Source organism: Diabrotica virgifera, chromosome 8 (genome assembly GCF_917563875.1).
Source record: "Diabrotica virgifera virgifera chromosome 8, PGI_DIABVI_V3a".
Classification (NCBI taxonomy): Eukaryota; Metazoa; Arthropoda; class Insecta; order Coleoptera; family Chrysomelidae; genus Diabrotica; species Diabrotica virgifera.
The window spans coordinates 130,453,882-130,467,599 of NC_065450.1; the positions used below are offsets into that span (position 1 = coordinate 130,453,882).

Sequence of the window (13,718 nt, forward strand, 5' to 3'; positions counted from 1 at the left end):
ATTTTGGTTCTGACAAATTGTTTTTGATTGAAAACTTTTACTGCCAAGTTAATAAAATTTCACTTTATAGTCCACAGTACATCGTCCTTTTTCAAAAGTGATTACAAAAGTCTTAAACATGGTTTTAATTGCTTCGTTTTCGCCACTTTAATTGCCACTACCACTTTCTGAAAAATTTCAGAGTGCAGGTTGGACGTGTTTAGGTACGCTCCACACCTAAACCTGTAGCTCTCCTGATTTCTCTGTATTATTTTTTCTAGTGCTATTTTTAAAGTGAAGAGATTTTCTACTTACACTACGAAGCATTTTTAAATGAACACTTCAAAATACACTTTGTATTCTATTTTTCATCTCATCTCTTGTTGTTGGAGGTATTTCATTACCTTCATTCTTAACTTAACCCCAAAAAATCAGTCCAGTGTATTAAGTTCTGGTGATCTGGGTGGCCACACTACTGGTCCATTGATAAATGAAAATGTCTCGAACCTAATAAATATAGACATAGGGAATGTTGTATACAAATTAAAGTACGGTAATGGTACTTTTCGAAAGTGATATAAAATACAGGGTGTTCCTTTTAAAATTACTGAGAAAATAATGTACTTGCGTTTTGACTCTGTATTCGATAGAAAGAAAATTCGCAATATCAATCAATTTTTGAAATTCTGACAATAAGTAAAAAAATATGATGTCAATAAACCATTGCCCTTTTGCTTATTTTTATTTATACAGGGAGTTGAACTTGTTACGATTTTCTTATAAAATTGGTTATAACTTTGTAAATACCCTGTACAATATAACAAACCTTTATATTTTTGTGATGGAGAAGTTAACAGGATTACTAATATAAAATAAAATATATGGCGTTCCATTTAAAAAAACATAAGTTTTGTCTGCCACTATGTTATCGAACTATAACTATATAACTAATTTTGTACTGTGAAGCTCAGAGTTGGCTACAATTTTTGTTATTAACTTTTATTGCTATCTATTTCTACAGCGGATCTACGGAGCTTTATCACACTAATCAATCACCCTGTAGATAATTACAATTCTTTGGCTACACGATCTCAATATATAATTTATCGTATTTTTGACTTTTTCTTAAATAAACACACACGTTCGGCCATCTGTTCCTTGTAGTAACTTGAATATGAGAACAGCCATTAAATTAATACTATATTTCCGTTGACATTTCCGCAAGCTTCGACCCAAAGATTATTACGATATGAAGACAAATCCCTATATTAAGATATTTCTTATTTTCTCACAGCTTCAGCCTTCATTAAAAAACCGCTCGGATGGGAAACATAATCTGAGCTCGATATTATTGGATTTCACGTTCCCCAAACTACTAAAAGCTCTTTGTGCACCAAACCGCCCTAAAAGGTTTATTTGCTAAAAGTCTAAATCAGGGTTTCCCAAACTTATTCGTACTGTGACGCCCTTGAGACTTTGGAATTTTTTTACGACGCCCGTCAACCCAACCCCCAATAAAATTTACTAATTTTAGTAAGTACCAGCCTAGTAACAGGTTATAGTTATAACAAAAAAACTATTCGAACATTTATATTTTTATTAGAAATTAAGAAAGAAATCAAAAAATAGGTCTAAAAATAAAAACTGATATTTTTTATGTAAATGGCTGGTTAACGTGACGGATGTGCTTGCTTTTTTGAGCACAGCTTATGAAACCGGGGCTCCAATTTGGAAATTGCCACTCTCATTTCTTTTTCTGTTTGACCTGTACCTACTTGTTTTTAATTACTGTCACTGCAGACAATTCCGTTTCGCACAAGTACGAAGTTGCAAATGGTACCTAATAAAACCTGTAATGTTGCAGTGCTGATGGCATGATATTCATGAGAAACTGAGCTCCAAAATGCAAACATTGTGTCCTTGTCGTATTGAAGCTTTAGGCTGGAATCACAGGACAATTCTGTCAGTCGTTCTTCTTCCTCTGTTGAAAGTGTCGATAATGTGGATAACTGGAAAAGGTTTCTGACCCAGTCATATTACTCCAGATTTTCGTGAAAACATTTCTCAAAGTGTTCGCTCAATGATAACAAGTGTGTAAACATATTTTTTAAAGAGGGATCGAGGATTTCTATCGAGTTTTCTTGTAGAATACCTTGTAAAGCAGGGAAACAGTCAATTTCTTGATCTTCTAATTTTCTCTTCCATAAGAGCAAGAGCAACTTATTCTGAAACCCAGTAATTTTATCTGCCAATTGCAGGATATGAGTATTGTAATAAACATATTTTCTGTATTTAAAGCCCGCTCTGACACGCGACGCCCCTGAGACAACTCGGCGACGCCCCAGGGTGTCGCGACGCACAGCTTGGGAAGACCTGGTCTAAAGAATTGTTATGTTTCTTTGTTATGTTTCTTAGTCAGTTCAGCAAGTTTCTCAGTTAATTCAGTGGCGGCTCGTACCACTTTAAGAAGGTAGTGCCAGAATTCGGACAGCCGCCAAAATTTTTAGTGACATGTTCACGATATTGTCAAAAAAGTTATAAAACAAAAATAAAAAAAAAAAAATAGGCGCTGATACTTTTACCTTATGTATCTTATGTATATTATGTGAGGTGCCAAGAAATTGTTCAAAATTTATCAAAACAGTTCCGTAAATTCATTAACAATAAAAAACTCACAACCATTATTTACTGCTAATATTACTTAGCTTGAACATATTACGATTTAGTCTCTATTTACAAAATTATAAAAATAATACTATTTCATTATTTACATACATGCACAAACTTGTGTTAATACCACTTTTAAAGTTTACGATACATTCTTCTTGTTTTTTTTTTGGTTGCAAAGTTCTCAACGACTTTATTATTAAAATTATCAATACCATTCACAAAATGCTTTTCTGCAGATACCTATGTAAAAAATTTTATATTATGTAAAAAATTTTGTACCTGTAAATGACAGACTAGCGATACTCCAATTAAATAGTAAACCATTTAATGTCAATGTTATCCAGATATATGCCCCTACTTCAGAAAAGAAATATGACAATGATGTTGAATCATTCTATAGTCAATTAAAACAGACACTTAACAATCTAAAAAGGAACGAAATCACATATATTATTGGAGATTTTAACGCGAAAATTGGTCAAGGACGAAGATCTGACCTGATAGGTGGATATGGACTAGGGGGAGAGCAATGAAAGAGGCGATAGATTATACCAGTTCTGTCAAGAACATGACATGATAATCGCAAATACATGGTTCAAATTACACAAAAGAAGATTATATACATGGAAGGGACCAGGAGATAACTCGCTTCATATAATTAGAAATCAGATAGATTATATTCTAGTAAACAAGAGATTTAAGAATGGTGTCAAGAGATCAACGACATATCCTGGTGCAGATATCGGTTCAGACCATAACCCTCTAATAGCTGACATCCAAGTGAAGCTCAAAAAAGTCGAAGAAAACCCCAAAACACCAAAATTACATATATCAGCATCCAACAAAACGCTAATAGAAAATGACCTGAATAAGCAGCTAAAGAATTCAACAAATGAAAACAATACAGAAATATGGAACACGTTTAAAAATCTTACCTGGAAAGTAATGGAAAAATATACGACAACGATGCAGAGGCACAAAAAACAACAATGGATGACTGATGAAATCCTGGAATTGATGGAGCAGAGAAGAAAACTGAAAGATAACAAAACAGAATACAAAGAAAAACAAAAACTAATTAAACAAAAAATAAAGGTAGTTAAAGAAAAATGGATGGAGGATAAATGCAAGGAATTAGAAAAGTTGAATGAAAAACATGATACGTTTAATATGTTTAAAAAAGTTAGAGAAGTAGCTGGTCTTTATTATAAGAAAACTCCACATACTATAACCGATTCGTCGGGAAAAATGATAATAGACGAACACGAAATCCGAACTACCTGGTATAATTATATAAATGAACTGTATAATGATGATAGACCCGAAGAACTGGACACTTTAGATGAAGGTGAAGGACCAGAAATACTAAAATCAGAAATACAACATGCTATAAAATTGGCAAAAAACAATAAAGCCGTTGGTCCCGACAACATACAGAAATGTTAAAGCTCATAAATGAGGAAAACATTGGAATACTAGTCAAACTTTTCAATGATGTTTATTCGACTGGTGATATCCCTGAAGATTGGTTAAAGTCCGAATTCATAACCCTACCAAAAAAACAACGTCCGAAAAACTGTAGCGACTATAGAATGATAAGCCTTATGAGCCACACCTTGAAAATCTTTCTACGTATCATCCACAGTAGAATCAGAGATAAATGTGAAGAAGACCAGGATGAAACACAATTTGGCTTCAGAAATGGACTGGGAACCCGGGACGCACTCTTTGCACTAAATGTGTTATTGCAGAAATGCCGAGATCAAAGGAAAGACGTCTTTGCTGTATTTATTGACTATGAGAAGGCCTTTGATCGAGTACAACATCACAAATTAATTAAAATACTAAAGGATAAAGGAGTTGATAGTCAAGATGTACGAATCATAGAAAAATTATACTGGCGTCAAACAGCGACAGCTTGCATAAATGGAAAATCAACAGAAATATGCAAAATACAAAGAGGCGTCAGACAGGGTTGTATACTGTCCCCACTGTTGTTCAATTTGTATTCAGATAGAATATTTAAGGAAGCGCTGCATAATTTGGAATGGGGTGTGAAGGTTAATGGAATTCTGATAAATACAATCAGATATGCAGACGATACAGTTATTTTAAGTGATGATATGAATGGATTACAACACCTTTTAAATGCCATTGACAGAGTGGGAAGAGAGTTTGGCCTAAATATAAACTGTTCAAAAACAAAGTACATGGTATTTAGCCGTTTGGCCCATCAAGATTCACGGTTATATGTTGATGGTCATGTGATTCAAAGAGTACCCAGTTTTAAATATCTTGGTTGCCATATTACTGAACAACTAGATCCAGATAAAGAGATAAAATGTAGAATCGAGATAGCCCGCACGACATTTTTAAAAATGAGGTCATTCTTCTGTAATGATACCTTGCAACTTCAACTTCGAAAGCGCATGATTAAATGCTACATTTGGTCAGTCCTCTTGTATGGTGTCGAAGCATGGACATTAAAAATATCCACCATTAACCGTTTGGAGGCCTTTGAAATGTGGCTGCACAGACGTATTCTAAAAATACCATGGACGGCTATGCTGACAAATGTGGCAGTCCTTAAGAGAGCAAATGCTACCCGTGAGCTGCTTGATAACATCAAATATAGAAAGATGGCCTATTTTGGACACGTAGTAAGGGAAGACCGGTATAATATTCTTCAACTTATTATGATGGGTAAAATCGAAGGACGCAGAGGAATTGGTAGAAAGCAGGCCTCTTGGTTGAAGAATATCCGGGAGTGGACAGGAATAAAGAAAGCAGAACACCTATTTAGAATAGCTCGAGACAGAGACAGTTTCGCCATGTTAATCGCCAACGTCAAGGGGACTTGATAGGGCACGTTAAGAAGAAGAAGCAGATACCTAAGTCGTTCTTCTTTCATTGTATTTTTAACTAACTTTTTAATTCGTTTTAACATCGAAAAACAGCGTTCTGATTCTAGACCAGGGCGCATCTGTAAAAATACTAGTACATTTGGACGTTGAGAGGTGACTCTATTTTTTTTTGCAGAAATTGCTTGAAAATAACTCTAATAATAATATTTGAGTTATCCTCCCTCTCAAAAAGGTCCGGAACATTGTTTAAATAATCAAAATGTCAAAAAATGAAGGAAAAATTCGATTTTTTTTCTTCGTTTTTTTATTATAACCTCAAAAGTATTCATTGCGTAATTATATTTCCTACAATATAAAATTGGTTAGAAATTCAAAAAATAGTCACCCTTGTTGCAAAATAGCAATAATTGCGAAAAAAACATACAAAAACAAACATGTATTCGCATTTTACGTTTTTCAACCATTCATGCTAAACTTAGGACCTTCGCATTTCACCCATAAAAACTTTATGATACAGTAAAAAAATACTGTAAATTTCATTAAGATCGATTCAATAGATTTTGCAAAATAAATTTTGAATCCAGCTTTCGCAAAAAAATCATTTTTTTGCGTATAGAAGTGTACTGTACCTTTTATTTGAAATTTGCAAAATTAAAATAGATTAACTACTACGGCGTCAGGAATTTTTTAAATAAACATTAATTATTGGTGCTACGCGCAGGACAGCGGATAGTTTGCTCTGATTGGACATTCCAATGACCTTTGATAATGATTAATACATTTTAATTTTTATTACATTTCGATATAAATAAATAAATTTGTTTATTGCAAAATAAAAACACATTCCCTGTCTTTTAAAATAACACTTTTTTTAGCAGAAACTTTCTTTGTTCATATATTTTAACTTAGAGAATAAAAGTTTATTATTTTTAAACATATGCAATTGTTTAAACAATATTTCACAAAAAATAATAAAATTAGTTTGATTTTTGTGGAATTAAAATATTAAAATACAACAAAATATAGAGTAAGAAAATAATATATTAGATAAAGATTGGAAGACATTTTGGTGGAAATCAACTTGTGTGAATCGAACACCGCTGTCCTGCGCGTAGCACCAAAAATTAATGTTTATTTAAAAAATTTCCTGACGCCGTGGTAATTAATCGATTTTAATTTTGCAAATTGGAAATGAAAGTTACGGTACACTTCTATAAGCAAAAAAAAAATCAACTGGCTATCTGCTTTATTTTCAGTCCTGTAACATTAAAAAAAAATGAATTATTTTTGCGAAAGCTGGATTGCAAAATTTATTTTGCAAAATATATTAAACCGATCTTAATAAAATTTACAGTGCTGTTTTCTTATATCATAAAGTTTTTTAGGGTAAAATATGAAGGTCCTACGTGTAGCATAAATGGTTGAAAAGCGTAAAATGCGAATACTTGTTTTTTTATGGTTTTTTTTCGCAATTATTGCTATTTTGCAACAAGGGTGATAATTTTTAAAATTTGTAGGCAATTCTATATTGTAGGAAATTTAATTACGCAACTCTTATGTCAGCGCAACTTTTCTCGGAAGTGAATACTTTGAAAGTTATAATCAAAAAATGAAGAAAAAAGTCAAATTTTTCCTTAATTTTTTGACATTTTAATTATTTACAATGTTAACAATGTTCCGGACCGTTTTGAGTGGGAGGATAACTCAAATATTATTATTTGAGTTATTTTCAAGCAATTTCTGCAAAAAAAAATTTGAGTCACCTCTCAACGTCCATCTCAAAACAAATGCGCCCTGGACTATTCAGATATTGATATAGGAATGGTAATTAAAATGCTTAAAAGTTAAATAGTTTCTTCCAATGTGCTTCTTAAACCTTCCTCATTTAATAAAACTCATAGCGGAATAGCCCCAGAGGTAGTACCTACTTAATTCGTCTCACTAATACAGTACTTCTAATTCAGTTTTAAACCGAGTTTTGTTTAAAAATTAGAATTGTCTCACATGTTTCATTAAAAAATGATTCGGGGAACCGACGCTTGTAAGCAGAAAACTTCTCCGACATAAATAAATTAGAAGCGACTACATGTCAGGAGACGGTGGACCTTTGAAAGATCTGGAACTTTAAATATTATGAACCTTTAAGTCGTTGTCTAATTCGGCGCTAAAATTGACCAGTTCCTTAAATATGCCTCTATTTTGTGAATTTTTTTTCGTCGTGACCTCTTTAAGCTAACTCGAAAGCTCCACAAAACCTTATAAAATTTGTAAATAAAAACCACCAAAAGAGTTTTTTAATATACTAATCAGATTCATTGTCAATTAATAAATTAAACTAATAATCAAAATATTATTTATACTACACCCACGATCATGATGCACTAAAGTTTAATAATAATATTAATATTATAAATACAAAAACTTTAACAGAAAATAGACATAACAAAAGCGACAAGCCAGCACTTAAAGAAACTCAAAATCTTGTGCCAGGCACGAGATTCCCATTTAAAGGTACATATACTAAATAGTCCAATATAGCTCTTTCTCTGTCACTTATATAGGATGCTCGTAAAATCTTTCTCTTTTCAGCCGTGGTAGTACTAATTTTGGCTCAAGATTCTCCAGCCGAATAATCTCCGCTGTAAGTGGCAGCGATTGTACTACGCGCACAGTTGCCAGATTTTATATAATTTATGAAGATAAAAAGAAATACACACAAAAAATTAACAGGCATTAAAAGATTTTAAAAATAAAAATATGATTTTGCATAGTTAGTAAGGTAGTGCCATGGCTCTATGGCACTACCTCACGGGCCGCCACTGAGTTAATTACCAGTCAGTCTTCAAGTTGATCAGACGCGTTTAGCGTAGCACAATTCAAAATGTATTCTTGAATGACAATACATTCTTAATATTCACGGTTCGCATTTCTCATTATTACTACACGGTTATTCACGCGAATTATTCATATCTCTCTTATTATAACGCTTACGCTTGACTCTCATAATCGTTGCTCACAATTGGCAGTACATAGTAAAACATGTATGTAGGTTTTGTATTAAACTCAGTAATAGTTGAGGCCTATAGAATCAAAACCTGCTAGATCCATGTTTTGAAATTTTTCAGGAGACTAAAAACATTAAAAATGTTTAAAAAAAGTATTCGGCATTTCTCAATCAAATGGGCATCAATAAATGTCATAAAAATACACATTAATTTGGTATTACATGCATTTTTCTGCATGTCCCTTACATCTTCAAAAATTTGTACTTTTAGTTTGGATTTAGCAGATTTTGATTCTAAGTCCACATAATATTGTTCAACTTCCTCATTTTCAATTGCTTTTAGGCGCCAAGTGGGTATTGCACCATTTTGATAAGAAAACATGCAAAATATACAAGAAAAAGTACTTTATTCGCAGTGGCATAACCAGGACGGTTTTAGGGGTTAAATCCCCCCCTTGGAATTTACTTTGAGCTTAAATTGGCGGTATTCTATACACCCCAGAAACCCTCCAGTAGTTGTAACCCCCCTGGTTACGCCGTTGCTTTATTGTTCATAAAAGTAATGGACATAGCAGGGTTTGAATCTAACGTTAACATTTCACTGGTATTTTAAAGCGGATTTAGAAGGTTTTGAGCCGAAACCTTATGACTGTAGATTATTATATATACTTGACCTTTGAAAATGTGTAAAAAAAGGAGAAACATAAAATTTGGATTTAGCAGGTTTTGATTCTGACGGGCTCAGTTATTATTTATTGTACAGTGATTGTAAATAGTGTTTGTGTTACAAAACAAAATAATTACCTCACCGTTTATTATTGATTTCAACTCTGATTTACACCTTGCTTCGACTCGACACAGATAATCTACGTTGGAATCTACATTATCAACCACCAAAGTTCCCGTACACCAAAAACATACAAAACAATCAATATATCAATAAGAAGGAAAATTAGAGAAGCGAAAGAAAAAGAAGCAATGGAGAGATGCCAAGAAATTGAGATTCTACAATCAAAGTACGATAGTCACAATGTACATAGGAAAGTTAAAGAACTCACAGGTGGACTAAGACGGAGACAGAGAGGAAATGTAACTGATTCTGACGGAAACATCATCTTAGATAAACAGAGTAAAATTAGAACGTGGAAAGAGTATCTAGAAAAACTATTTGAAGACCAAAGAGATAACACCTTTGAGCTAGAAGAAGAGGTAAATGATGGACCAAGAATATTAAAGCAGGAAGTTTATTCTGCCATAATACAGCTAAAGGATGGCAAAGCAGCAGGTCCCGATAATATACAAGCAGAACTACTCAAACTAATGGACAACGAATCGATAGCAATAATCACAAAGATATTCAACAACATATACAACTCTGGACAAATACTAACAGAATGGCTGAAGTCTGAGTTTATTGCACTTCCAAAAAAACCAGGAGCTAAAAAGTGCGAAGAATACCGTACGATAAGCCTGATGAGTCATCTCCTAAAATTGTTCCTAAAGGTAATCCATACGAGAATTTACAAGCTATGTGAAAGTCAAATTTTGCCCAACCAGTTCGGGTTCATAAATGCTGTTGGTACGAGAGAGGCTTTGTATTCAATACAAGTCTTATTCCAGAGATGCAGAGACGTAAATTGCGACGTATACGCATGTCTGGTTGATTACGAGAAGGTGTTTGATCGAGTACAAGACGCCAAGATGATGCAAATACTAAAAGAAGCGGGAATTAATAACCAAGATCTAAAAATAATTAGAAACCTTTACTGGAATCAGACTGCAAACCTCAGAGTTGTCGGTGAACTCACCGAATATGTCAAAATCATGCGTGGAGTGAAGCAAGGCTGCATTTTGTCCCCCCTAATTTTCAATCTTTACTCTGAAAAAATATTTATCGAAGCTTTGCACTAAACTGAAAAAGGTATTCTACTAAATGGGTACCGGCTAAATAATATCAGGTATGCAGATGACACCATAGTATTTGCGGACAACCTAGAAGACCTACAAGTCCTCATGGACAAAATCACGTATTACAGTCAACAATATAGACTCAATATAAACGTAAAGAAAACAAAGCTTATGATCGTCAGCAAGAAAAAGATAATAGAAGGTCAACTCTATATCAACCAAACCCCTTTAGAAAGAGTGAGGCACTACAACTACCTCGGCACCATAATAAATGAAGAATGGACCAATAACCAAGAAATAAGAGCGCGCATCGGAAAAGCTAGATCAATCTTCAACCGTATGGGGGCGTTTTTCAAGAGCCACAACCTTTCTCTTGGTATAAAAGTAAGAATGCTGAGATGTTACGTCTTCTCTGTCCGTTTTTATGGTGTTAAATCATGGACCTTGAACGAGGATATGTGCCGAAAATTGGAAGCATTTGAGATGTGGCTATATCGGAGAATTCTTAAAATCCCATGGACTGATCGGGTCACAAATGAGGAGGTTCTTAGAAGAATGGGGAAGAACCGAGAAGTACTAACCACTATCAAATCTCGAAAGTTTGAATACTTTGGACACATTATGCGAAATGAATCCAGATATGCCCTCCTACAAGACATCCTGCAAGGAAAAATATTTGGAAAGCGAGGTCCAAGAAGAAGAAGAACATCCTGGTTAAAGAACCTCAGAAGCTGGTGCAACACAACATCTGTGCAGCTTTTCCGCGTTGCTGCAGATAAAGTGAAGATTGCCATGATGATCGTCAACATTCGTCACGGATAGGCACATCAAGAAGAAGAAAGTTCCCGTCTTGTGTGAAGAAAAAGAGACATTCTCCAAGTCCATTTACCAACTGGTGAAACGTTCTACACACTATAGAAAAGATAATTCAATAATTATGATTCGTGACTATTTTCCTCTTTAACTCGGAACATATCGATCGCACAAAAAATTTGTAAAATGGAAATTGCAGGAAATCGCATTTGCAATAACTTTACCATTTTTGTAACAGATGACACTGCAATTTCTGCAAAACACATGGACCTGGATATAGTTGTAAGAAATCAACAGACGGCATTGGAAAATAGAAGAATGGAGTTTCCAATAGAAAATAGCAATAAATCCAGAAAATACCAAAGATATTATCTCCAAAAAGAGAAGAGATAACCCAGAAAAAGCTAACATTGCGAGATAAATGCATCGAATGACAAAACGAAGCTAAATATTGAGGAGTCACAATGGACCAAGGTCTAACATTGACATCACATGTCAACGCAACAGTTCAGAAAACAGCACCGGCTAGAGCTGCAATAAGAGGTCTCACAGGAAGAAGAAGCAAATTAGTAATGAGAACAGAATTAAGACTAAGAAATAGCATAATACTGCCATTAACTACATACGCATTTTTTACATGGGGTCACACAGGTCAAAGTAGCTAACAAAAAGAAGATCCAAGCGGCACACAACAACTGCCTCAGAGAAGCTGCAAACGTGCTCAGATACGTCGCCGAGCGGTTCTTATTCAGAGACCTAAAACAAATAAGAGTACTGAATATGATGGATGAAAAAGCCAGAACAAAATTTGCTGAGCTAGAAGACACCCAAACCGGATCCTGCCAGAGATATTAAGATATGATGTATACCATAGATGGAAACACAGAAAATCCAAACAGCAAGTATTAGTAAATATTATATAATAAAGGCTAGATAATTGTAACTCTATCAAAAGAAGATAACGCGCTCACATTTGGCATTGCATAATCTACAAAAAACCCAAAAAACGGCTTCGGCCACCAAAAAATCAATAAAACATTAACAATGGGAGATATACTAACAAAATCCAAAAAAGGGCAAGAGAGGTCCACATCCTCGAGCGCCAAGTCATCGAACTGGACGTAGTCCAGAGCGGGGACTCGGCGCCCGAGCAAGCAATACAGATCGAAGTCTCTAGAGATAGCGGGAATAGAGCGCCTCGCACTGGCCTGCATTGATCGGGGTAGGATTTTGTGTGGGAGTCCGTGTCCCATATGATAAGCACTTTATTGAGAGCTCCTATAGCGCATCATAGTGCTATCGCGCGGGGGGGGGATTGCCTCCTCGACCCAATGAATTGTATCTCCCGAATGTTATTCCCAAGGGGTGAGCAAGTCTTTCAGGCAGACTTCTCTTTTAAATTCAAGATGGAGGTAAACGCACTGGTGAAATTCATTCGCGATATTAAATTTATGTTACAGTTGACTTCCCCCAAAGGATAATAACATTTAGGGTAACTCGCCATGCAAGGTTAGACCTTTTTTCGTCTAACCCGACTGGACTAAATGCACGTGAAACATAAATGATCGTTACAAGTTTTTAGAGTTCTTATGTGGACCTATAGAAGAATTATGAGGGTTTCCTGGGTAGATAGAGTTACGAATAATGAAATACTGAGAAGAATATAGTTAAAGAGAAGAAAGTTGAACTTACAATTAAAGAAAGAAAGCTACAGTATCTCGGACATGTGATGCGGGGCGAGAAGCATGGCATCCTACGACTCATAATGCAAGAAAAGATAGATGGCAAACGAAGCATCGGAAGAAGATGAATTTCATGGTTGAAGAACCTGAGAGAACGGTTTGCATGTAGCTCAAAACAACTATTTAGAGCTACTGCCTCAAAAATTAAAATAGCTCAAAAATTAAATTGATGATTGCCAACCTCCGTAGCGGAGATGGCACCTGAAGAAGAAGAAGAAGAAGAAGAAGAAGAAAAAGAAGAAGAAGAAGAAGAAGAAGAAGAAAAGAAAAAGAAAAAGAAAAAGAAGAAGAAGAAGAAGAAGAAGAAGAAGAAGAAGAAGAAGAAGAAGAAGAGTTCTTATGGTATTTGGGATTATTGAGGCCACATTCGGTATTTAAGTATTCTGTTAAATATGCCGTGACCAATGCAATGACGTATACTAAATAATATGCGGGAATTCTACCAATACAGTCTTTGCTGGCTACAGGCTCACAACAAATATACAATATCATTATAGATTTCTTGTCAGATACACGCACAGTCCTATAAGATTTGTACGCGGGCATGAGATTTTTTATGATTTAAGTTCAGATTTGCATCTTTTTTTTGTCATAAATTCCATTTTTGTTCCATTATTGTTCCATTATTGTTTTTATTGTATTATTATTGTATTGTATTATTTATTGTGTTACTATATTGTTTCTGTTTATTTTGTATTAGGATTAGGATTGTATTTTGTTTATTGCAACTGGCTGAAT

General features: G+C 34.4%; 1 protein-coding gene across 1 annotated transcript in view; it reads left to right on the plus strand.

The window, feature by feature from the left end:
- Nucleotides 1-13,718, plus strand: part of LOC126890264 (putative vitellogenin receptor) — a 244,250-nt gene that overhangs the window by 38,547 nt on the left and 191,985 nt on the right. The window lies entirely within an intron of this gene.